At 36.4% G+C, this 26,764-nt stretch overlaps 1 protein-coding gene across 1 annotated transcript in view; it reads right to left on the bottom strand.

Annotated features, from left to right (window-relative positions):
* Positions 1-13,729, bottom strand: part of cnot6a (CCR4-NOT transcription complex, subunit 6a) — a 32,465-nt gene extending 18,736 nt beyond the window's left edge. Inside the window, exon 1 of the mRNA XM_006631772.3 lies at positions 13,610-13,729. The gene's annotated coding sequence lies outside the window, so the exon portion shown is untranslated. The remainder of the gene's footprint in view (positions 1-13,609) is intronic.
* Between the last annotated feature and the right edge of the window lie 13,035 nt (positions 13,730-26,764).

Genomic DNA, 26,764 nt, shown 5'->3' with positions numbered 1-26,764 from the left:
CACAGCAATCCTTAAGTCTTAAAGGGTTGTGAATAAAATCTAAAGTGTAAAAAACCACATCATGAAATACACATTAAACAAGCAATATACACACTCTAGATCACATTATAAAACACATTAGTTAATATAAGCAATTAAAACATTCACAATGTACCAAAATTTCATTTAAAGACCTAAAAGTAATTAGAAGGGAAAGCACTTTGATAAATTACTTATTATTTATAAGTAATTCAAAATAATATATTTAATTCAAAATAATAAAACATGCTCTTAGCATCATGTCAATTGTGACATAAGGTTTAAATTTTAAAAATACTCTTTAATGTTACGCTATATTAAGTGCCGCAAGCACCTTTGAAACTATTGTAACTGCTAATGCAATTATGTTTCAAAGTTAAGCTTCACATGGAAAAAAAAGACAGCTGCAGACCCGTGCAATTTTCAGATATTGGTCTTCAGTGACAAACCTGAACCTGTGAAAAATATTAAATGAATGCAGGAAAGCACCAGGCCTGCAATTTCCACTGCTCTCCTCTTCTTGTAACTAAGGAGACCCTAATGACTTTCAAGAACACTTTCCAGACAGCTGTGATGCACTGTGCAGGAAGGCAATAAGCCAATCAACTACTGCAATCTCTTCGATTCTACCAAAAGCTGATTGCCATGCAACAGAAGCTTTAAAAATAACCTTCCACTTAAAAAAAAAGTATACTCAAAACCGTTCATTCACTGGAGCTCTCAATCACTTCTGACTGCCACACCTCCCTTTAAAAATATTCCAAATATTAAGTGACCCCAAAAAATGCAAGGCCAAAAGAAAAGTTACGTTGCAGGCCACAATTAGAGCAGGAATAATTAACCAAGTAACTCAGGTCCTTCTGATTATTTCAATATATTGATGTTCTCTCTGGCACTTGAGTACATGCATTAAAGCATGCATTCACATACTACTTTTTCTCTCACAGCCTTCAAGTAGATAGACAAATGCCTGCTATTTCTGATACAAGACAGAGTCTTTATGTTCAAAAAAATATTAGCATCCCAATTATACACTATACAATACAACTATTTCAGGACACCATTTACAAAAAGCTTCCCATCGTCTTTCTAGGTGTCTACTTCTGTTAACGTCAATATTTGCATTTTTATTATTAAATGCTATTATGAAGAAAACCACCTCAGAGTGGTTTATTTCAGTATTTATAAATAACATAAAATAAAATTAACAGATTTTCACAATAAAATCAAATAAAAATATTTGTGCAGAACACCTCAAGGGAAAATCCTAAAAAAGTGACCAGCTCAACAAAAGAGAACAAAACTGCATATAATGTTTAATGAGAGGTGTAGTCCAGAAGCATAAACATGCACTGGACATCATCCCAGCTCTTATAATTACTGTTCAGTGATGCAAGACAATAGACATCTGCATTTCTTTGAAAAATGCTATTATTACATAGAAAAATGATTATAAAAGGTATAGCAAAAATGTTAGGCCTAAAATATAGGAAAATATTTGAGCCTTCAAAAAGAACAAAAAATGGCTCTCAGGTGAAAAATAAGTTCCCAGCTTGACTGATAAAAATGCATCACCTTTTAACATCACTTCACAGGGAGTTTTGGAAATAAAAACATTTGGAAAAATATTTAAACCAGTACACTAACATCTAGAGGTGCATGGTAAAACCGGTATACTGGTAAACTGGTTCTTTAGTAACGCAGTACATACCGTATGCTCAGTAATTTCTGGCAGCAGTTTTGTTTTTCCAATTTTTACAAAGATTTTCTACTGCTTACATTCATAAAAAGTTGAAGAAAGTTGATTCAAAGAACAAAGTAACTGCAATAAAAATGTCGTAAACTTTAAAAGGGTGAGTAAAAAAGTCACACTAAAGGTATTTCCTGCATATCATTGGCCTATAAGATTAGAAATATGACGTGATTTCGGAAATCACGCAGAAATGATAACAGCTAATTAGTTCAGAACGACCTTGATTTTCATCGATACTGGCATTCCCAATCAAAACATTTTTAACGGAGAATCAGAGAAAATTTTCATCAAATACTCCTTTACAAATCCACTGAGTACAGTTGTTGTTTTATTTAGGGTTGATCACCATTGACATTGGTAAATGTTACATACTAATTTTCCCATGACCCATTGAACGTGCTGTTTTTTCTAGTTTTTCTGATTTAACTAACTCTAGTCAGGAAAGAATTCTAGTCTTGATCATGTTTTTAATTCCATTACTACCATTAGACATACTTTGATTTATTGTAGGTAAGACTGTCTTAAGTTTAAGACAATATAGAATGTCTTGTCTCAGCAATGTTTTAAGCAAGTATTGAGGATTCCTTGAAATTTTAGATGAAATATCCAAGGGCAATCAAACATGCTAAACATGTTTCACAAGGTTGTAAATGCCAACTTTACTTATTGTAAAGAAAAAATGTTAAACTTGCAAGTACCTGATTTAATAATTTAATGATTGACAAAAATCTGCATGTTGTTAAACTGTTCTGTTACACTGTTCAGTGTTTTTTTTAGTTCTTTGGTTCCAATTTAAAAAAAAAACAATTTTCATTACTTTATTTTGTATTCACCTCAATATGCTTTACTAATCATGAAATCAAACTATGAGAGAGTCTCCATATATAAACATGCAAAATAGTTCACGGCATACCGCGATACGTTTTCCAGAAGCGGTACCCAACCGTACTAACAGGGTTTTCATGAAATGTATGACATGAGTGAAGCTACATAACTAACAGTTCAAACAAATTTAACAAATTTAACAGGGTATGAATGAGGTATGAAAATAAATCTTTCAGTTTCTTGAAAACATCATGCAGTAATTAAATAACGAGAACAAGCCTATAGTAAATTAGTACCTTTGCACATGATCTTTGATTTACAGAACACAAACCATGGAGGGTTTCGTTTTACTGGGAATACAACTTACTCTTTCATCTTTCCTCATTTTGAAATCAAAAGAGTGAATATAGGTGAGGGTGTATGAATGGAATTGAGTGCATCAAATTCAGATTTTAGCATACATTCCATTCAAGGTAATAAACAAATATATTTTAGGCAAAAGAGGCCATCTTCCTTAAGAGTACAGTATACACTACATTGTATTCTGAGGATGTGGTAATTGTTTATACAGCAACACTTCATCTACATAGGTTGATTTTATTATACTTGCAAATAAAGGAACTTCATAAGCTGAGAATCCTGTGCTTGCAGCCCCGGCTGTTTATTACAGTGTGGGCTCTTATGGAAATTAGGAATACTAATAATTACAGCCCATAAAGCCTACTAGTAACACCAACCAATTGTTCTACTTTCCATTCCAGGTGGGCACGCTCATCAGCTTCGGATTCCTACCAGTGTTACAGATTACTTGATATTAAAACAAAACATTTATTAAACACACCCAACAATGTTACAAGCAATGTTCTTTTTAATTCTACATCTGCCACATTGTTTCTCTAATGTTAAGGCTTTTACTATAGGTTTATTATTCCACCAGTTTCAGGCTTCAGCATTTTAACTGATCCTTTTCTAAGGGGGTGTATGTAAGCCAAATGACCACCATCGTCCAGGAAAAACAGATTAACTTGGATACATAAGCTAGCCTGTGTAAAAAAAATAGACAGCTCCACATTTCCATTCTCAATGAGCCTTCAGGCCAGCATCACAATACTCACTCTCCTCTTTGCAAGGTCTGTCTGAGGGTGCACTCTGTTAAAAGTCTCAGCAGGGATAGTCACTGCTGTCATATCCCATATACCAGTGCTGCACACACAGCTTTTTACAGGAAGCAAGAAGACTGGCTACAATACATGACAGGTACTCTGGTTTAACACACGCTGGTTATAAATGACTCTCATTCCTGGTCAGTGTCCCAGGTGGTGTCTTTAATGCCAGCAGAGCTGTGGTGTGCCAACAAGTTAACACCTCTCTGAAGGAGAAGGAATGGCTAGCTAACCAAATATAAAACAGCCTCTTCCGTTCCCAGGCCTCTGTGTACATAGCACTGCGTGTATTTTTAGTTCTAGACTCAGTAAGAATCTGGTTTGAGCCTGTTCTACAGGGTGGAAACTGCCTGAAACACCACTCCATTGTAGGCTGCACAAGGGCAGATATATGATCTTTTAACCCACGGTTTGTTTCATTGTAGTTGAGGTGTGCCTAATTAAGGCCTTAAAAACACTAGGAATAACTTTGTTAGGCATCAAGGATTGCTTCCATTTCTTCCAGCAATGTGTGCAACCAGGGCCTTGCATCTGACTGCCATGCCTCTGAATGCTATGGCAGACACCAGTTATTACACTACATTTTCACAGCTGGAAACAGTGGATTAGAAGACAAGTTATTTCTCAGCTGTCTTCCAAAGAGAATCTGTTCTCCTCTGAGAGTTACTGACGTTTAAGGTGCCACTGGAGAAATCTCAATCATCTAAATCCAGCTGTCTGCAAACTCACACACGTGCTCCATCTATTCCTCACAAGAATTTGGCCATCCTTGAAAGACCTCATACAGTGTCAGTATAGAACTACTAGCTGTTGATTTGTCTCTTAATCAGAGCAACATGTAAATAGGAAGTGCAACAACTACTGAATTTGTATTTTATCAGAAAGCAAAATCTGATATTTTCCATTATGAGCTCCCTAAAATGCTACTAAGCATTCCATCTGCTTCAAGGTATCACAGACAGGAACAACAACAGTAAACAATCTACTCTGCTGCACGAGACTAAAACAAACCACAAACCCAATTTGTTCTCCATTCTGTAAAATTCTCTATAGGTGCCTACAGGCAGGAGTAAAAGGTTGCTTCAATAAAACTATAAAGCTCAAAAAGCATTTTGTGTGCAACAACAAAAATGCCAAAAAGGAGCAAGCCTATTATTTGGTAATCACTTGCTTATTTTCACATTCAGGAAAAAATGCATTCAGAGTATGGCAGTCTTGACCTTGACCTTGTCGTGAATGTTCTGCCCCCAGTGACACAGTCTTCCACATTTACAATGGCTTTGAGGGAATGCAATACAAAGTCCTGGTATGTACTGGTGGCTCTCATGACAGATTCCACTGGTTTTCATTTTTTTCCTGTAGCCAATTAAACTTCAGACCACAACTGCCTCCCTTGGAAGAAAATGCAGCATGAAGGTGCCTTTGTTTGTGTCTGAACTGCCAACATAATTACATTTAAAAGTGTGTTGGGGCACATGAAGAAGCAGAAAAAATTAGCTCTGCTACACTACTATTGACATATAGCATTTATGAAGACTATTTTTCCTCACAGTACACAGACACATCATTATAAAGCAATGTAAGTGAATTAAAGGTTCCAAAAACTTTTATCAAACATTGCTGTAAGAGTGGAGCTGATCTTTTTCCTTTAAAGACATAGAAATTGAAATCCTTTATTAGAATAATATTGAACACAAACTGCTGCCTTCCTTGATTGACTAACTACATTATAGACTAGTTTTAATGATAAGCTCCATCTCAAAAACTCTTGAGTATACCATCACATCAGAGGAGGCCTGGAAAAGTATGGTTAAATATATAGCATGTCCACATTTTATTAAAAATACACCATCCATACAAGCAATGTTAAGTTGAGAGTTAGAAAGTTTAATAAACTGATGTTCCAACTGCAATGTATCTTAATCAAAATGACACAGCAGAGAAAACACACAAGGCTATGTGAGAAAAGTGATCCCTTTCCCGAGACAAAGCCACTCGACTCAAGCAGAGCAGCAGGAAAACAGCTGTTAGTCTGCACTTGCCAGCCATTTGTTTAGGGTGGGCCTTAAGTTTTCTAACCATCTTCCAACACGGCAGCCATGCACACAGAGCTGCTGCGCTTCGTTACTGGAGCACACTCACCCCACTGTGCAATGAGCAGCATTTTGCATGGCGGGAGAGGCAAGAGAACTGTGAATCCACACTCAGCAAAGGGCTGGAATAAAAGCCCCACCAGTGAGATAACACATGCTCCACTCACAACAACAGACATCTATCTAATCCCAGGCAGCTTTTCTTAACAGACGGACAATTCTAGTCACCAAGGAACGCTCCTTCCTGATAAGTGCATCTACACTAGATCTCTTATTTTTTCAAAAACATTATCATGTCGTTTTACTGCCCAGATGTTATTTAGTGCATCACACTGATCAGACCATGACTGAAGGGCAGTATAGCAGACAAAGCTATAAAATCAATACCTTGTGCACTTTGCATACATTCTGAAGGAAACAAAATTCAGAGCTCTCTCTCAACTTTAAAAACAAAGGGAAACCAAGTCTAGAACTTGCCACTTAGAAACAAATGCCACTTCCAGTCTCATTTTTATGCTTGAATAGCACTCTCAAAGAACAAATGAAACCAACACAGCTGAGATGTTTTGTAACAGCGAAATAATATTCTTTCAGACTGAAACATTATTTTAAAATTATTTTAGAAAGTCACAGGTGGAAACTATTTGTGGAACTGTTGTGTGGAAAAGCTTTAAACATCACCACTGACAAATACCTAAATAAGATCTAAAAATGCTAGCATAGTTTTGTGCTATTTTAGATTAAGTAATCAAAATTATATTTTTCTAGTTTTGATATCTTTGTAAAACAGCTTTGGGACATTAGTAAGTATCCATTGCATGCTGATTATTAATTTTGCAAAACAAATACCCTTACCCTATCTTTTACCCAAATTTAGCAGAACTGAAACCTTCCAATTATCCGAAAAAAAAGCAACACATGCTAGATCAGCAGGTGTAATGGGAGTACTTTCATTTTGGGTATAAAAGGCAAGCTTTCAGAGGGACAAATACTTATAAAACCTAACTGCAGAAAATCACCTAACAAAATCACTACACTGTTAGAAAAACCATTATGGTTTTCAGAATTAAAATGTCATGTAAGTACATATACTCTCAGAGCAGATAAATAAATAAATCCCTTTATTGCAGAACTGTTTTCCACAAAATTAAATTTAAATAATGCAACTACATATCAACACAGCATTCACAGAAACACAAAAAAGTGACAAACAGACTTTTGAAAGCAAATGCTCATTTTCCTACAGAAGCTACAGTAGCAGAGAACATCCCACTTAAGCTGTTATCTTCTGCAAACTTCTAGCTTGCAGGCCATGACACTGGATGTAATAGACAAGGGAAGTGTTCAAGTAAGAAGATTGTTGAAGAAGCAAAGAAGTGCTTTCATCTACAAACTAAATGTAGCAACTACACAGTACCAAACCCAAAATTCATCCATCCATTTTCCAACTATTCTTTCCAATTCAGGGTCAGCAGGGAGCTGGAAGCTATCCCAGCAAGAAAAGGGTGCAAGGCAGGGTATTACTTGGATGGGACACCAAATTCCACGGAGACAGCACCCTAGATACAGAATTGAACTCCCCAGCACCGTGAGGCACCAATGCTAACCCCTGTGCTTCGTAAGTTTTGTTTTTCCTAGCCATACAGTATAGTAATGCAAGTTTATTTGAGGAGCAAAAATAAGAACGGATGTTCAATTTTCAGCATAAAGAAAAATGCACACTGAAGTTTCAAAGGTTGAAATAATCTTAGAAGTTTCATTCAAAGTCTCTGGAGTTTTCTGTACTTGTTAAAAGCACTGGAATTGAAGTTTTTCCACCCCTTTCTAAAAGAATATTAGTTACTACTAAACCTTTAAAGCAAAATACAGAACAAAGGGGTAAATTCCTTTTTATCTCAAAAAAGAAAGTGACAACCATGTTTCCCCTGTTATTAACTGCCTAAAACAATTAAAACTTATTTCCAAAGATAAGCCCTTTGAGACTATCATGAAAGCCCTGTTTTGAAGTTTAATTTAGTCTTTAGTGCAACAGACAAATGTTAGTATTTGGAATGGATGAACATATATGTAACTATTGAAGTGTTGGTTATAATAACATTGTTTCCTTTGAGGTCAGGCTGTGTTAGCACTTGCAGACATGTATGAATTATTGAAAGGTGGCTCAGTCCAGAGAACAGAGGAATGCAGTGAGATGAAGCAGCCATTTTGATAAGCTAATCTTAACCCTTTCGCCACAATAAATGAACTAAAAAGCACTGCAACTGCAAAATGTGAATAAAACTCAATCCCTTATAAACTAGAGACTGAGAATAACGGATTTCAAGATGTACTGTTATGAATATAAGCAATTCAATTTTGAACGCAGCAGCCAAATAGAATGAAGATAGTTAATAGATGCAGAAAAGTCCTAAGAGACTGCCAATGAGAAGTTCACCAATGGCCTGAGACACTATGGGATTTTTATATCTCTTTTATACAGGTACTGCAAAATGAGACAGAAACCAGACAGAAACCTGCCTATTCCAGTAAAAATAAAGCCCTCTGGTTAATCTTTCCCATTGAACAAGTACCAAAACAGGCAGCTCTGCTAGCCTTCTGCCTTTACCGATTGAGACAGTTAGAAAGCAAGCCTCTGCAGATTTTAGGTATTGTAAACTACACAAAGCTTCAGATTTAAGGATATAGAAGGGAATTCTGAATTATATGTGCATTGTGGGTTATTTTCTAATTCTAATTTCTGTTTTTTTTATTTGACCAAATTAGGTAAATACCATTTTCTTTCAACACAATTACTCAGATCAATCAAAACCATTTCACTTAAGACTACATTTGCGATGAAAACTGAAGAAAAGTTCCTAAGGGAGAAATGGAGATAGCCGTATTATTAAAATAATTCCCTTTGACATCCATGTCAAGAAAATACATTTGCTAAGTATCTATGTTATTCTTCCTTCTTGGCATGCAGGAGATGTTTTCTTTTGCAGAGGTTTTGAGAGCCGATTACATTGCAGACAGAAGCCTTTGTTCGTTACTTAGCTCTCATCTGCACTAATGCACTAGCAAAATTTTAAAATGATAAATCCTCTGAGGAATGAGAAGAAAAACTGATATTCTGGAGGCAAAACATTTCATTCTTAATACATGTTTACCAGAAGGGCACAGGAAATATGTCTGATAAACTTCCTGTTTCAGCACCGAGCACAACTTGCTCTGTTCAGCACAATACAGATTTTTCTTTATTATATCAGTTCTTTGCTAAATGAAATATAAATAATCACATTAGAAATGGGCACCCACAGGATTATCAATGTTTGTTGAAAACATCTCAGAATTGGCTTTCCTGAAAATGGTTACTTTCTTGAGAGCTTTGACATGACTTATGACAGAAAGAGAAAAGTAAGAGGAAAGGACTTAAAGACAACTTACATCCTTTGGTACAGTACGTAAGGATGTAGATGTTTTAGTTGTGTGACAGACCCAAGTGTTTTTAAAAGGTTTCAGAGAAGACAATTTCTGAAACAACTATTATCATTGTCAGCTCTTACATTACAGTGTTAGGCAGTGCTAAATTTGGAGTAACCAGAATAACTTCAATAATATAAGCACTCTTTTTTTTGGTTCTAAAGTACATTTTGCATCTCCTTCTTAAGATCAAATGGTAGTTCCAGTTCAGTTACATTGCATACAACAATACTGGTTTTTAAAACTTGTAAATTGAATTAATTTAGTTAACATTCAAATTGTAACTGGCCAATAATAACCTGACAATTTGAAATCAAAAGCTGTCGGCAGACAGATGCACAACAAAGCCTACCTGTGTGATTATGAGCACTTAAGAGAAATTAGTGTGTGCAGAGTTCGGCCTTAAAGAAAAATTCTGGCATAACTGGATTCGGCAAACCCCTATCTGATCTAAGACTTCTAATACATCTTAAGTATGAACTCTAAAGGGCCTATTTAAGAAAATAACTCAAATTCATATGATACTTGAATATCCAGCTGCTGGATATTTGAACCTTCTTATTAATGAATAATAACTGAAAATGTTAAAAGAAAAAACAGTTCTGTAGTTAAATAAATTGAACAGGTAGCTCTACATTTAAAATTAAGCCTAGGTGCTAATAATCACTTATTTCTGCTACATGCAAAACAAAAAATTAGGACTGAAAGACCTTTTCTAAACCATTAAACATGAAGATGTTACCTCTACATTTTCTTTTGAAGCACCACATAATTTCTATTGGGCATGCTAGGCTAGGCCAAGTGACGACAGCCCCCTACAAAGTATAAATAAGCTTCACAATTCCAGGTGTGTTCTTTAACTCGGCATCCAGAGTCTTTATCTGCTCCTTCTCACCATCAGACAAAAATTGAAAAGAACAGTGCAAAGTTAGACTGCTAGTGAACAGTGTTTGATATAGTGCTAAGTCCCCAGGACAGTTTCACCTTTTCTTTTTTATTCTATGTAAAGGAAAACAAATTAATAACAGCTTACCCTAATTTACACCTCTAATTATTTTCAATTAAGATGCATTAGAAAAGAGAACCTTGCTTCTTCTATTCATGATGAACATAAGACAAAAATGCATTACTGGGATGTCAAGGGGAGAGGAGCTTTAATCTGTGGGCAACTCAAGGATCACTATGAACACAAAGCCTATTCAAAGCAGTGAATGATAAATTAAGAAAACGTTATCTTCTCCACAAACTTGTGAAGCATAATACTAAAGCTGTCACTGAATCCAAGATCTGTATGTATAAGAAATAAAATCACCTTTGTCAATTTTTCAAGCCTTAACCATTCAGCAATACATTGACTAAGCCTGGGAAAAAAAAGAAATAACATGCTACATCACAACAGTTTTTTTAATCTAAATGGAATAATCATAAATTGGTTAATGGCCAAAATGCTTCTCTCTGTTCTAATCTGAAATGAACAATTACTAATGAAACTGAAATGGGAGCTGCTCTCAGTGCTAAAAACATACCTAAGTCCTACTCAACATGTTTTACCCCCAAATGCATGCTTTCACATAGAAAATAAAGTCAGCACTCAATGACCTTAGGTGGCCACCATTGATAAAGGATCCTTCCACTGCTTGCATTTAGTGCAGCAGGCTATTTCTCACCTTTATCTGGCCACAATCGACCTCAACAATAAACCCATTACCTTTAGGCAAGTGTATTACACTCCCTACACTTCCTTTTACTAAATGTGCTCTCAGACTTGGTGTTTCTTACAAAAATACCATGGTGGTGAAGAGTCTCAAAACCATAAAAAAGTTTATATTGTTAAGGGTTATCAATAGAGAAAATATAGGCTAAGCCACAACATTTTACCTATTGAAGATTTCGTAAACCATCAGTTAAAACCATTTTAAAAAATAAAATGTAAAATAGCCTCAGTGTGCCACCTATCAAATGTGTTAAATATCAACTAACATTTTCTGAAACAACTAAAGCTACATTTTATATGCACTTCTATCAACAGTAATGTTTGAAAAACAAGCATGTTAGCATACTTGACCCTTCATAGCACACAATACAGTCTCCAAATTCTGGAAGACAAACTAAACTGATCCTTTTATTAGAAAATAAGTTTTTTTTTTTAAATAAACATAAGGCTTCACAGATCTGTTGAGTACATTTACAGTTTTTGATAATGAAGACCTTTAAAAAAAATTCTCTTTACAAGGATGTCTGCATAATAAGGGAGGCTGCCATAACTCTCACAAGTCAGAGGTTCAGAAATGATTACCCTAAAAATAAAAACAAGGACGATAAAGATACAAATTCCAAAAATCTGCATCAAACATCTCAAACAAACATTCAATTTTCTTCAACTGATTTAAATTATTGGTTTGTCATATTTGAACAAAATATAAAACTGCGCAAAAAGATATTTTCATGCAAGAAATTATTTCTATAGGCAACTGAGTAAGAATTTATTTCATGCTACCCCTCTGCTTTCTAGACAGGAATCTATTCTATGACAGGAATTATGTAACAGCTAGGCAGTTAGTTAAGCAGCAGTGTGGGGTATGATTAGGGTTTTGGGCTCAATGGAGGGTGATGGGTTCATATTCTAGATGAGATTCACTGATTCATTCACTGTTCGGTAAAACGCCCAGATGTATAAACAGGTACAATTGTGAGCCATAAATTGTGAAAAATATCACTAAAATGTACAGAACAGACATGAGTGAACACATCATGTATTACAATTACTATTCTTAATGAAAAGCTTGCTCCATTCTCTCCCATTATCCCAGTCTCATGATAAACAGTGAATAAATACTTTGACTTGTTCCTGGGCTCTGCTGCTGAATTTCTTCTCATTCCCTTTTTGTTATTACTATGCATAGTATGAGATCCCTTGCATCAGACAAAACATTACAACTTGCACTACCAAATTAAATTACCATCTGGGCCTAATTACATAAACTGTCGATGACTATACATTACATGAAGATTATAGTTCACCCATGACCAATAAATCAGCACAGTCAGTAACTTCTGTCCACTTATGTGGACAATTATCCTCACTTTACAATAATGTTTAAGTGAATTATCAAATGCTGACCAGTGCCTATTATATTTTCTAAAATCCAAACCGGAGCTTAAGTGCTGGTACTGAAAAGCTACGAAAGTATGTACTTTTACTCTAAAATACCTTATCACACTGGATCGTGTGCAGAGCGTTATCTGTACTTGAACTGACTATTTTCAAACACACTTTCTCCTCAGATATCACCATATCCTTGCTGTTTATCTGGATCTAGTACAGATTTAACAATGTTACTCTTTGCCAATTATGTTACATAAACAAGGATAATAAAAAATAATAGTACTCAAAACAAGTGGGGTGTATGTTATTTTAGAAAAGACAATATTAAACAAAAATAATTGGAGCTACAAAAAATAATTAAAGCTTGACGGGCTCCTTTCGTGAATTATATCTCTAAATAACATATGTTTGTTTATAGCCAGCAAGGCACAATTTCTTTAGTGTTATTGGGCCACTGCGCTGTCAATCACAAGACTTTCTTTTTCTCGGCTTAGATCTAAATGGCTTCAATCCGAGATAGGCCTCAATAGGGGAAACGATTAAACCGTGCGTTGTTTGCACTATATTCGCGATTCCCGATACACGGTCGGTGTTAAATTTGTTATCTGAACTTGCTGTGTTGTACAGAAACAGGTGAAAAAAATGTAGGTGAAAAGAAATCAAACTCACTGCGATGAACTACAAGCCACAACAAACACCACACACAGCCTGCATGTGAACTTTAAAAGCAAAACAGCCCTTCAACTTCCAATTTCCGAACCAAAACGCTGATGCAGTGCCTTCAAAGAAACTCCTGGTGTTTGCCATTTCTAAAGGTGTGAAAAATGCTTACAAGACGGTTAAATGAAGCAAAAGTAAACAAAAGTTTAAACTACTTTAGTAAGAAAAGGGGTACCATCAACCTCGACGAACTGAGGACGTGAACATGTAACAAGAACAAAAACGTATACAAGAAAGCCTAATACTGATCTAATCCACCACGTTTGTTTCGGATTTTATCAGAACACATCTCATTTGCCTGCTCTTCTAGAACACGAGTATTCCACGATAATAAAGCCTCGCTAACAACACTAGCCACCTGGACAGCACAAATCTATTCATTGTTACGTTTTCCTTGCACCTCTGTCTAAAAAACACATTAAATGTTACTATATGTATTTATACATCGGAGAAAAGTGATATTTTTTACCTGAAAACGCATACCAATGTGTAAAGACCAGTGTGTTGTTTTCTCTTTGTTTCTCTCTCACTGTATCTGCAGCTGCCTCACGGAAAGCAAACAAGCATCATGGCGGCCGTGAGATTTTTGGTGTGTGATAACCGTACTTCCAGCCATTGGCTGAGGAGAAGATGGACAGTACCATTTTGGCACCGCCTCCTCCATCTCGCCGTTGGTCGTTTGCGATGGTACAACAACACGGTCTTCTTCTGTAAGTTCTGTGATCTGGAAGGCTGGAGTTGTGGGACGGTGAAAACCGAAAGCAAAAACAATATTTCAGTATTTGTTGAATGCACACTCCATATTGTGTACTCTGTTGTAAAATAATTAAGTTACGCTCTTAAGATAAGGGTAAATCTAGTAAGGGGAAGAAACATTGCATTTTAACAGGAAAAAATAACCGCCGTGCTCATTTCCTACACAAAAAAACCCGGGTTACATTTTGATATAATGATTTTTTGGGATGTTACAGTGATAAGGGCATCCCCCCTTCTCCGAACAAGAAAAGTTCAAATAAAGTTTCAGGTCATTTCATATTGAAGACAGCAATTAACAAGTTATATAGCATTCATCTATAAAATTGTTTTTTTCCTTTAACTAGTAGATTAAAATATTCACTGCGATGTACGTCCTTCTTGCCAGCAATATCTGACACTACCTTGTTTTGTTATTGATACATTTTAATTCCTCTGTGACGACGGGACGAGTTGAAAAGCTAAGTATGTTAAAGGACGAATATTTTTAACTAGTAAGTATTATGAATTAAACTGGGAGAACACAGAAACGACACATCTGTCAAGATATTTCACAGTTCAAGCCTGGAATATGTACATTATTTACATTCTCTTACATTACTCCTACTGACTCTGGTGGAACTATTTTGATTAATGATTTGCATTCGTATTTGTATCGTTATGTATTTGTTATTTGTAATGTAATGTTTGTCTACTAATTACCATTCTCTAAGCACAACCTTTTTCTGAATGATGAGATACTTTTTAAGTCGTTTTATTTAAAAGAGATCATCATCTGAAGATACATAGGAATACACATCTGAAAACCAGGCTGTATTAGGTGCAATAGATTGTTTTCCAAGAAATAGCAGTTAGCTTTTTCCATATCATCATTATAGGATACATACTACATAAGAGCATAATACATTTTTTCAAATAATGGGAGGTCATTTGACCTTTCTAACCCATTTGATAGTAGGTAATCCAAGTGTGATGGATTTCATTCAACTGCTTTTTAAAGAATCCAGGGTATCAACTTCAACAACATGTCTTTGTAGCTTCTTTCCAGGCTCCCACAACCCTTTGAGTATGAAAGTTCCTTCTGTTCTCAGTTTTTAATGTAGTTTTCATTTGTGTCTCCTGGCTGGTGTTACAATGTTCACTCTGAAGAAATCCACTGGGTTGACTTTGTCAATGCCCTTTAAGACTTTGAATACTTGTATCAGGCCTCCTTGTAATTTTCTCTATTCAAAACTAAAGAGGAGGGCATTCCCTTAAGCCCTAGAATGTATCTTGTCCTTCACTTCTGGATCAATTTTAAAGCAGCTTTTTTTTCACATGGCAACCATAATTTTACACAGTATATCAAATGAAGCCTTACTAGTGCATTATACAATTTGTACATATCATCCCTTTATTTTAATTCAACATCTATAACTAAATATTATAGATAATTAAATATTAACTGTCTTTTTAATTGCTTCCTCACATTGTCACACAAGATAGAAATTATGTCTCAACATAAAGACCTAAGTCATTTTCATAAGTAGCCTTTTCTAGCTCTGTCTCACATTTTAGGTTTCTAGTTACTATTTTACTACCTGCATACCAAACCCTTACTTATCCACATTAAACAGTCATCTGTCAGGTGTTTGCCCATTCTTATATTTTATTTAAATCTATTTAAAATTCCTTTGCTTCTTGTACAGTTTTTGCTAATCCTCCTAATTTGGTATCATCTGCAGACTTGAAAGATGAAAGCAGACTACAAGTTTACTAAGTATACTTGAATCTAGATCATCAATAGAAGTATGGAAGAGCATTAGCCTAGTGGTCCTGTTGAAATTTGAAGTTTTATTACTGAGTTTTGTTTTTAAGCTTTTTGCAATAGTTCTCCTTATCTTGCACACAGAAACTGAATAATGAGGATATGACAAAAGATAATGAATAAGTGTGATGTTTCGTACACCTCACAATTCCAAGTTGACAAGCATTAAAATGTTTGAACATCAATTCAGTTTCTGCTAGAGTTGAATGATTTAAAAAACTATCTTCTATAAAGCCTTGACCTCCATTTTCTCTTTTGAGTGTGGGCTCTTATATTCCTGTGTTGAATTTAAATCCAGAGTGGCTTCTCCTCCAGTAGTATAACAATGTGCACACCGAAGCATACATTGGCTTGAGGGTTATAGTGATTTCAATCTCTGCTTGGTCCCAAGTGGCATAGCTTGCTATAGAGGCATATCATGTGATATGTCAGGTGACCCCAGTGCCTTGTGTATCAATGGTATCAAGTTTCTAATCTTAGAAGCCTATCAGTGAGTTGTGCAACCTTTAGATTTCCATGGTTTAAGGGACGAAAGATTGAATGGGACTTAATAAAACACAGAACTCTGACACTGTGTGCTTAATGACACCATAGCACTTCTTGCTTACTTAGCGATGAATACAGAAAAGGCTGTTGTTAATTAAATCCTTTGTTGGCCTTAAACAAGAGTCCTGTAAAGCTTGTATGAGGTCTTGTTTCTTTTCTTTTTATATCAGCTTTCCAGAATGCACTAGTAAAGTTACCTGGCAATAACAAGTTTGGAAGTGTTTTATTTATAAAGGATGATATTGAGACATCTTTCCTCCTTCCGAAGAAGAGTACCACATGATAATTGTAGCACAAAGGATTGCGAGCTGCCCTTTTTTCCTTGGCTTTCAAAAATAAAAAAACTGTTCTCTCACAGCAAGCTAACTACTAATGGATGTTCAGAAAACAAAAATGGATTAAAAATTTCAGTTTAATGAAGACTAAGTACTACAACTTATAATAATAATAATAATATTTGAACATAATAAATTTCTGGCAATGGGCAGTACGATGACACAGAGGTTAGCACTGCTACATTGCTATTCTGGACCTGGGGTGCTTTCTGTGTGGAGTTTGTATTTTTTCCCATGTTCACTCAGGTTTCCTTACGCAGTCCAAAGACGTGGTGGTGGGCTATTTGGCTTCTTGGAAAATTGGCCTGAGGGTGTGTGTGTCTGTGTGTCTGCCTGGCAATGGACTGGTTTCATGTCAAGCTTGTATCCTGCCTTGCACCCATTGCTTACAGGGGAGAAGTGGTAAGAAAATTGACTTGTGGTCCGGGTTAGTTTTATTGACCAGAACTATTACAGATCTGAATATTAGTCAGGACATATGTTATTATAGTCTTTCTTGATACTTCTAGTTGATAGAAACCCATTATAGTCCTTTTTCATTTTACATTAAAAAGTACAATTGTTCTCCTTATTTTTATAGGCCCAAAGCATATACGTTTGTTTGTGCAAAACATGACAGCACTGAATAGTCTGATTGATCTCACTAGTCTGATTCATGATTTTACATTATTTATTCATTTATTTTTACACCCATAATCAAGGGCATGGCTACTTAAGTATGCAGGGCACACAGGATTGAAAGAGCTGCATTCCTGCTGTAATATTTCCACTAAATGAAAAGAAATAACATTGTTTTCTGCAAGTACACTCAAGATTAAAATTAAAAAGGCGCGAAGAGTTTGGTTTGTCCCTCCAGCCCTGTGAATGTGTCTGCCTTACTTTGCCATGCAAAATGGGCTCTGACAACTCACTGTCCCAAAGGCTATTTGAAAACATTTCTCATTACTTAAGTACTGTATGTCATGCACACCCTCTGTTAAGGCTTAACACATTAAAATTATTTTTATTGCCTTATAATGACATCTAAAGCCTGCCAAAGAAACCCCAGCCTGGCCTTCTTCACATAATCAGCATTCTCCTGTCTTTTGTGTGAAAATGAAACACAGAATCAAGTGTAAAATGACATCTGTTGACAAGCAGTTAATGGAACAGGTGGGTTTCTAGCGAGTGACAATTTCAATCCATCATTATAGTCCAAATACATTCTCCTGACTTGCCATGGCTTTAACCCAACAGGAGTGTAGGAGAATGTTTTGTTTATCTGATTCTAAATGTAGAGTTTTACTCTAAATGTGAAGCATGAATTTTATTTTGAAATGTCTTTGAACAACTGGATCTCCTTAGTAAAAAGGTGTTTATGGATAACTCATTGAGGCCTCAGACATTTCCAATGTGAGCCAATGAAATAAACAAGAACATCAAATTCTAGGACAAAATGCTAGGACACGAGCGTATTCTTGCAGATTGTGTGTAAATAGGTTCTGCACAGAAGATGTTTATTTGTATAGCGTAGTTGGTGTGAGGGGTTGATAAATCATGGTGCAGATATTGATTACTGGGATGTTTTACATGTTTGCGTAGGTTTCCTCCCACAGTTCAAAAACATTGGCAATTTATTTGGCTTCTGGGAAAATGTGAACTATCAGTGTGTATGTGTGTCTGTGTTTGTACATCTGCCCTGCAATAGACTGGTGTCCCATATAGGTTGTACTCTGCCTTGAGCATCCATTGCTTGCTGGGATAGACTGTGGTTCCCGCGTGACCCTGTATTGGTTAGAAAATGGTGGATGAATAGGTGATCTGAAATTCCACTTCTGTTAACAGAAATCCAGATAAGCAAAATAAGGCTGAAAGACCTCCTCTCCTTTGTAAGTGCTCTGCACTAGCCTTTTAATGAAGCAAGGGAAAAGATATGCAGTAGTAGAAGCATTAGAGTCAGTCCTGCTGTAAGTGGGTAGACTGAACAGACTGTCTGCAATTCTAGAAGAAGAAGGGTTTTAGAAAATACATTGAAATAAACAGCTATATTTTTATATAGGAAGTCAAGTGAAACAAGGCACAAAACTATCTCTATATATTAAGTTAAAGTCGTTTCGTGTAAATACAGTATATGTATATTTATAGAATAACGTTGACTATAAATACTAATAAGTAGTGCTCTTAAACTCTTCTCAGAGCTTTTACGGAATTCTCTTTGAAAACCATTATCAAGCTTAAAATAAAGCCCCTGACTGAGACTCTGGTTTCTACTTCATAGATTCCTGAAGCTCTGTGCTTTTTTGTTCTAGTGGGAAAACAGACTGCCTGTATGTCTCCTCAGTACTTAACTAAAACTGTTGTGATGTTGTTTTTGTTTATGAGGTTGTTGTTAGGGGTCTGAACCCCTGACCAAAATGGCAAAGTCTATCTGTGTATGTCTGTATGAATTGGTAATTCTCTTTAACTAGCTTCGTGACTACAACTCTTTTCTGATCTCCAACATGTCCAGTAGGTGGCACTGAGCTGTAGATAAAATCCTGAGAAGGTATTTTAAGTTAGACTGCCGTGTCTTCTGGCCTCCTTTTAAGTATCTGCAGCAACAGAATGTTATCCACCTCCCCACCGGAACCCCCACAGAATTTAGGTTCTGTGTTTTCCAGCCCTTTCAGTGTTTGTTAAACTGTTAAAAATTTTTTTTTTTCCTGAAGCATTGTATATAGTAAACTGGGTGTCACCAATTCCTGCTTCCCCTCCCATTGAAACTGACTGAATGTTATGTAACATGTCATGATAATTAGTAATAATAACACATTTCTTTTATATAGCACTTTTGAAGGTTGTTATCTCTTAGCCAAGACCTTGGGTTCTGCACGTGCAACATGTTTTGCCCTGCAATGGACTGGTGTCCTGTTGAAGGTGTAGTTCTGCATTGTGCCCCATGTCCTTAGCAGCAATAAGTGGCTTATAAGCAGCCATATCACCCTGCAATTCACAACTGGCAACCCACTGAAGCCACGCAGGTGTGAGCCTGGTCAGTACCTGGATGGGAGACCTCCTGGGAAAAGCTAAGGTTGCTGCTGGAAGAGGTATTAGAGGGGCCAGCAGGGGGTGCCCACTTTGCGTTCTATATGGGTCCTAATGCCCCAGTATAGTGATGGGGACACTATACTGTAAACAGGCGCTGTCCTTCGGATGAGATGTATAACTGAGGTCCTGACTCTCTGTGGTCATTAAAAATCCCAGGGCATTTCTTAAAAACAGTAGGGGTGTAACCCCGGCATCCTGGCCAAATATCCCATTGGCCTTTACCAATCCTAATAATCCCCATCTATAAATTGGCTACATCACTCTTCTCTCCTCCCCACTGATAGCTGGTGTGTGGTGAGCGTTCTGGCGCACTATGGCTGCCATCGCGAGACTGTGTTTGGAGTTTCTGACACTGCTCTCAAATGGTTAAAGTCTTACCTCACTGATCGCTGTCACTTTGTCTCTCTTAATGGGAATAGGTCTGAAATTGGTCTTGTTAAGCCTGGTGTTCCTCAGGGCTCAGTACTAGGCCTCTTGCTCTTCAGCATTTACATGTTTCCACTTGGTCAGCTTTTCAGATCACATGGCCTCAGCTATCATTTCTACGCTGATGATACTCAAATATACATCCATACCAAACCTGACACTGATGTGGCTGTCTGTATTCTATATTAATTGTATCTCTGACATAAAAACTTGGATGACTCAAAATTTCCTTCAACTTAACTGTGAAGTCATGGTTATTGGCACCCCCCATCAACTTCGTAAAGCCAATCCTCTAACCCTATCTGTAGATATTTCTGTACTTGAGCTTCAGTCTAAATTGAAAAACCTTGGGGTGATATTCGATTCTGGCTTAACATTTGATCCACATGTGCAGCATATTGTCAAAACTTTTTTTTTTTACCTCAGAAATATCGCTAGACTACGCCCTATGCTATCACTAACTATGGCTGAAAAGCTGATCAAGACATTTGTGTTCTCTCGACTTGACTACTGTAATGCTCTATTTGCTGGGGTATCTAAATCTACTTTGAACAAACTGCAGTATTTCCAAAATTCAGCAGCCAGGATTCTGACCAGGTCTAGTGCAAGTGATTTCATTACTCCTATCCTGGAGTCCTTGCACTGGCTTCCTGTCAAATTCCGTGTGGACTTTACAATCCTCATGCTCACCTATAAGGCTCTGCATGGCTTGGCACCTCAGTATCTGTCTGAACTATTATTGCCTTACTCCCCACCTCACAACCTTCGCTCTTCTAATTCTGCTCTCCTTTCTGTCCCCCAAGCCCATCTACATTTTATGGGTGACAAGGCCTTCTTTGTTATGCCCCCAAGCTCTGGAACTCTCTCCCCAAGGATATCAGAGAGTCACCTTCTCTAAACTCCTTCAAATCCAGACTCAAAACCTTCTTCTTTAGACGAGCCTTTACTTAACTGATTCCATTCTTCACCCCTCTGCTTTTCCTAGTACCACCATCCACGGTCTCCTCTCTATATTGTAATTGTGTTTTATTTTGTGTATTCTTTTTTATTATTGTTCTCATTCTATAAAGCACTTTGAGAAGCCACCTTTAAAGGTGCTATATAAAATAAAGTATTATTATTATCATCCAAGTGGATGCTGCACATTGGTGGTGGTGGGGGGGAGTCCCCATTACCTGTAAAGTGTTTTGAGTGGATTGTCCAGAAAAGCACTGTATAAGTGTAAGCAATTATTATTATTATTATTATTATTATTATTATTATTGTAATAAAGATGAATGGTTGCTTGAACTTGCAGTTACACATTTACACCATACTATTTAGAGCCACTAGAGAGCAGTATTGTAATATTCAAGAGCTGGACTGAAGTTTTATCCAATTGAACGACAAGAAATAGTGTTTGGGAAGAATATTCCAAGATTTAGCACCTTCCAGAAGGCTAATTGTATTTTTTGATGGTATTCCTGTGTTCATTAAGATCCACAGGGTGATCTATTTTTGATTTACCTGTGGTATTCTTGATTTAATTGGCTTTAACTACAACTGTCAAGTCATGAATGAATTTGAGTTTCCTGTAAAAACCTAGAGGGTAATGGTTCTTTAGGACCATGACGGAGAATCAGTTCTTTACACCGACTGGTGTAATTTGTAGGTTAAGTATAACCATCTTCCTGAAATATATAAAAATATATTAAACAAAAGTTTAAGGCATGACTGGAAAAAGATTATGGAAATTATGAAGCATGCTAGAAGGAGATGTTTCTGAATGTCCTTTTGTAAAAAGAAAAAAAAGTTTTGTGTATATTATAAGTTAGTTTGCCTTCTCATTTGCATGTCTTTGTGAATGTCCCTTTAAAAAGTCTGTGATTAAGAAACATACAGTAATGTATGGAAAACTGTGATTCAATAAATGTTTCCTTCACATGACAAACAAATAAGGCTCTCTATTTTCCTTTTGCATTAATACATGTATGTTTCAGCACTGGAGGCAATGTAGCATAATGGCTAAATCGACACTAATAACTAGTGAGTTGTGGGTTCGAGTAACTGCCATAGACGATTGTTGAACCTTGAGTGTGGTGCTTTCCTCCAGTACCTTCAGTCTATAAATGGAAATCAGTTTGCAATCCCTATTATTGAATGGTACCACATCTCAGGGGGGAGTCTTCTGTCCTGGTGACCCTTCGTGTGACTGAATGGAATACAGAGTACAGTGAGAGACAACACTCATGGTTGTAAAATAAAAATATTGTTAAATATTTCCCGTTCTCACTAAACAATATGTTGTTAAAAATTATTTTAATGTACTTATTTCATCATTGGTTTTGACAAATCTATTCAATCTACATAAAAGAGTTGTTAGAAGCAAAAACACAGGACACATGACCCTTATCCATCATAAAGCTTACTATAATTGCTGCTTGCATTATTTGCTCTCCGGCTTGTTATGGGATGTGCTGTGTACAATGTAGATTAGAGCTATAATGGAGGCTGTCTCTTACTTGTGGTTTCTAACAACTGTGGCTGGTTGTAATCCAATATCATGTGATTATCATTATCAGTTTTAGCCTCACAGTAAATGACCAGTATCACAGAGGAGCTTGCCAAAGATCCAGCAACAGGCAATCCATCTTTGTCAGACACTATACTTGTATGATATGGTAAATTCCAGAAGGAAAGAGAAGATCTAATACCAGTTGTGTGCAACTTTAGTCACAGAGGGTTACAATCCAGTAGGTTTTCTATCTTTTTTTATATGCCAAAAGCATAAAATCTGGGAAAGGGACTAGTTAATTAGTTTAGCAAACATTGGGTGCTAAATATGGTTCAGTTTAATAATTACAGGCTTGTAATACAACAACTGTTTAGACAAAGTAAAATGCCAGACTAACTCCTGGTCTGAAAGGAATATGATATTTAGAATACAGAAGTTTATTATTTTAGCAGAGAAGATTACTTGAAGACTTGATTCAGGTAATCATTCATAATAATTGCATTAATATAGTGTTTTCCTTCCCAGGATCTTATCCCTAAAGAACTACACCTATAAAGTAGGAGTGATCCACTTCATCCACCTCTTAAACAGCACCCATCTGGTTCCATGTGAAAGCCATTGTGTGCCAGCTGCCCTACAGCAAAGCAGACAGGGCAAAGAAAGGAGAAATTACTTCAGACATCAAATTCAGGGAGAACTTGAGGTATGTTAAACTGTGCAGACCCTCTGTGGTATTAAATGGTATTAAGTAAATGAAACCAGGAGACAACACTATGTAATATATACTTCAAAGAATTGCACTGCTTTATTGGATTGTAACTTTTTTAGCGGTTGTAGGCACAGACTTACAAACAGTGTGTAAGTGTATTGCACTTATAAAAAAACAATGTTTTTATGGAATTCTCCTTTAATGATTCAGAATCTCATGTTTCTTAAGTTCCTCTCTTTTTATGCCGGCCAACTGCATTAGTTTGGCTTCGCAGTTGTATTCGTATGTGCCCTTGTATGTGAACCTAGAAAGTGTTGCTTCAGAGCCAGCGTCAAACTGGGGGGAGAGCACAGGGTTGGAGGCTAAAGAGTACCGTATGTTGTAAAATGTTTTTTTTCTGTTTGCGTAAGATTGACCTTTCTGTGATGGGGGGCCCCTTAACTCTGCGTCAAGTCATTCTTTGATCCATCATAAAGCAAAAATAAATTACAGTGAACAATAGAAAGACTCATGGCTGGGCCTGACTAACACTCTTAGCACTGATTAGGTACTGTCTGGAGAATTACAAACTGCGCTCAGCAAGCCAAAAGTCTTTCATAACATAGTTTTGTGTCACTTTTCACTATAAGAAGCATGAATAAGATATAGGAATGTTCTTTCATTTCATTATGTGTTTTCTCTTATTATAAGTTTGCTGTTACTAAATACAGAAGGGTATTCTTTAGGCATGACATTTTCTCTAAGTACAAACTCAGACTCTTTTTTGGAGTTAGGAAATGTTTTCACACAAGTTACATCAGTTTTAGAGGAACACCCTGTCTCTGCTGCTAATCAAGATATTTTATCTTGGTCTCTCCTCTTCTTAGCAGAAATCCTATTTAAAACATTTTTTTTTATTTTAGTCCTGTTTCATAAGTGATTTTGCAAGATGGATATCTGTTCTGGATTAAGAAGCTATTAAGGAATACATTTGTAAGGTCCACAGTTTATTCTTGTTTCAACTTTTACTCATCATTACATGTTCTCTTCTATATTTTTGTGGATCTTTGTTTTTCCTACCTAGATTCTTATTCACCATTCAAATGAGTCAATCCAGGAACAGTAAGGGGCATTATGTTTGTGTTAGAATGTTTGTCCACTAATTTGATTTTCCCAAATGCTACATTTCTAAACAATCAGCTTTTTGATGTTTTTCTGGAGATATTATATTCAGGACAGTATAACACTGAAACTGAAATTAAATTAGCAACAAGAGAAGTGAATCTCTCATACAGTATTTAAATACTAATATGCAGTTAAACCCAACAAGGAATATACTGTAGTAAATGACAACAAAATGCATATATTTTAAACTAAAGATTTAGTTACTTATTCATGCTCTTCTTTATATCTCCAAATAAAATAACTTTAGCTATCCATTATAAAATTAAAATAATGTTTATTACTCAGAACAACATTTCTCTTTAAACCTGATAATGTAAATAATTGGTTTGGATGTCTCTTTGGCTGACTACCCAAATGAAACCAGTATAATTTTGCTCTCAAATGCAGAATGAAAACAGTAAATCTTTACAAACCAATAATTAGATTTTGGTGAACTACACTAAGGAACAGTACAAAACACATAAGAAAGCTGAATTTGGTCAGGAGAATGACACCCGATTGCAATGGCACTGTAGAAATTTTCTCATTTTATGTTTTAAAGGATTCACTGGAACCAAAGTAGCCCAATTCATGACAATGAGTTGCCTTTACAATAATTCTTAGCATGCAAATAAACAAGCTATTTCCATTGGTACAGTATATGACAAAATATCTCAGTCTCTGTTGGAAAGCAGCCAAGCCCCATTCTGCCCATATATAAACTCTAAAATAATCAAGATGCTGTTGCTATGATGTCCCCCATATGTCTCTTAGTTCTTTGAAACCTTCTTTTGGTTAATGCCTGTGCTTTCACAGTGAATATAGGGAGTCATTTCCTTCATGCGGCAGTTTAGACTCAGCAGGAGATCTGGTGGTTCAGATGGATCAGTGCCTGCAGAGGCCCGCCCTGTAAGGGCCTACGTAACTGTTCATCTAGCTCAAAGAGAAAGCTGGAAGCTTGTCACAGTCCTATGAGCTCAAGAGCCATCAGCAACTGATGTTTGAGAATTGTGATAAAAAGCAAGTATATTAGATGTAGGACTGGGGGATAGTTTATTCATTAATCTGTACAGAAGATGAGGGTGTAAAATAAAAGGAAAATTATTAAGAAAAAAAATGTTTTGTATGTAATTATTCCTCCCTAACTGCAAAATGTTCAACACAACCAATATAAACGTCAACAGACCCTGATCTAGGCCACTTCTCATGACATTTATAATGGTCCTTTTATGAATGTGTGTGGCTCAGAGGGGAATGTGCATTATTAGGATTTATCTGTTACCAGTGTTTGCCAAGGAAATGTTTGTGATATTCCAAAGGTTGGCTCATAGTCTTGTACATTTCAGACCTAAAATGTAATCAGATTTTCATAAAAGATGTTGAAAACCATATTAACAATTGAAAACAAAGATACAAGATATATTTGTTTTATTTAGTTAACAAAATGATCCAACAGTAAATATCCTTGTTTAAATGAGTATGTGAACCCTTACATTCAGTAATAGTGGCACCTGCAATGACTTCAACTACTGTAGATGCTTCCTGGAGCTGTGAATCAGTCTCTTGCATCAGTTTTTAGGAACTGTGGCCAATCCTTTCTTACAAAACTGCATCAGGTCATCGACATTTGATTTTGTTCCTTGCATGAATAGCTTGCTCTGGGTCCTGCCCGAACATATATAACAACTGCGTTTAGTTCCAGAATTTGACTTGGCTAGTTCAAAATGTGAAATTCATCCTCTTCAGCCATTCTGTTGTGGATCTGCTTCCATGATTAGGATCATTTTCTTGCTAAATGACCCACTTTCAGCTCAGCTTCAATGAAGGGCTTGACATATTGCTCCAGACTTTGCTGATACAACACAAAATTGTGGTTCCTGTCAATGATGTCAAGCCATCCAGGAAGCAAAGCAGCCTCAAACCATGGTACTTCCACCACCATGCTTGAGAGCTGGGATAAGGCTCTGCTGTTGGAAGGCAGCGTTTGGTTTTCACCACACAAAATATTCTTCAATGTGATGAAACAAATCAACTTTTGACTTAGTGTATCTGTCCAGAGAATATTCCTGCTGTAGTCTTATGTGAACTTGAGATGGGCAGCAATGCTTCTTCCTGGCTATCCTCCAACCTTTTCCATTCAGTCTTTTCTTGAAGGCTGAGGCATGAACAGTAAGATTAGCCACAGTGAAAATGGCCCATAGATCCTTAGATGTTACTCCAGGGTTCTTTTCTGACTTCCTGGATGATTTTAATTACTCGCTCTTGGGGAGATTTTGGCTGTATGACAAGTCACAGTGGTTTTAAATATTTTTCATAGACTGTCAAACAGTGGATGGAACCTCCAA

This window comes from Lepisosteus oculatus, chromosome 11 (genome assembly GCF_040954835.1).
Source record: "Lepisosteus oculatus isolate fLepOcu1 chromosome 11, fLepOcu1.hap2, whole genome shotgun sequence".
In the NCBI taxonomy this organism is placed as follows: Eukaryota; Metazoa; Chordata; class Actinopteri; order Semionotiformes; family Lepisosteidae; genus Lepisosteus; species Lepisosteus oculatus.
The sequence above is the reverse complement of the archived record's forward strand: the minus strand, read 5'-3'. Positions and strand labels throughout refer to the sequence as shown.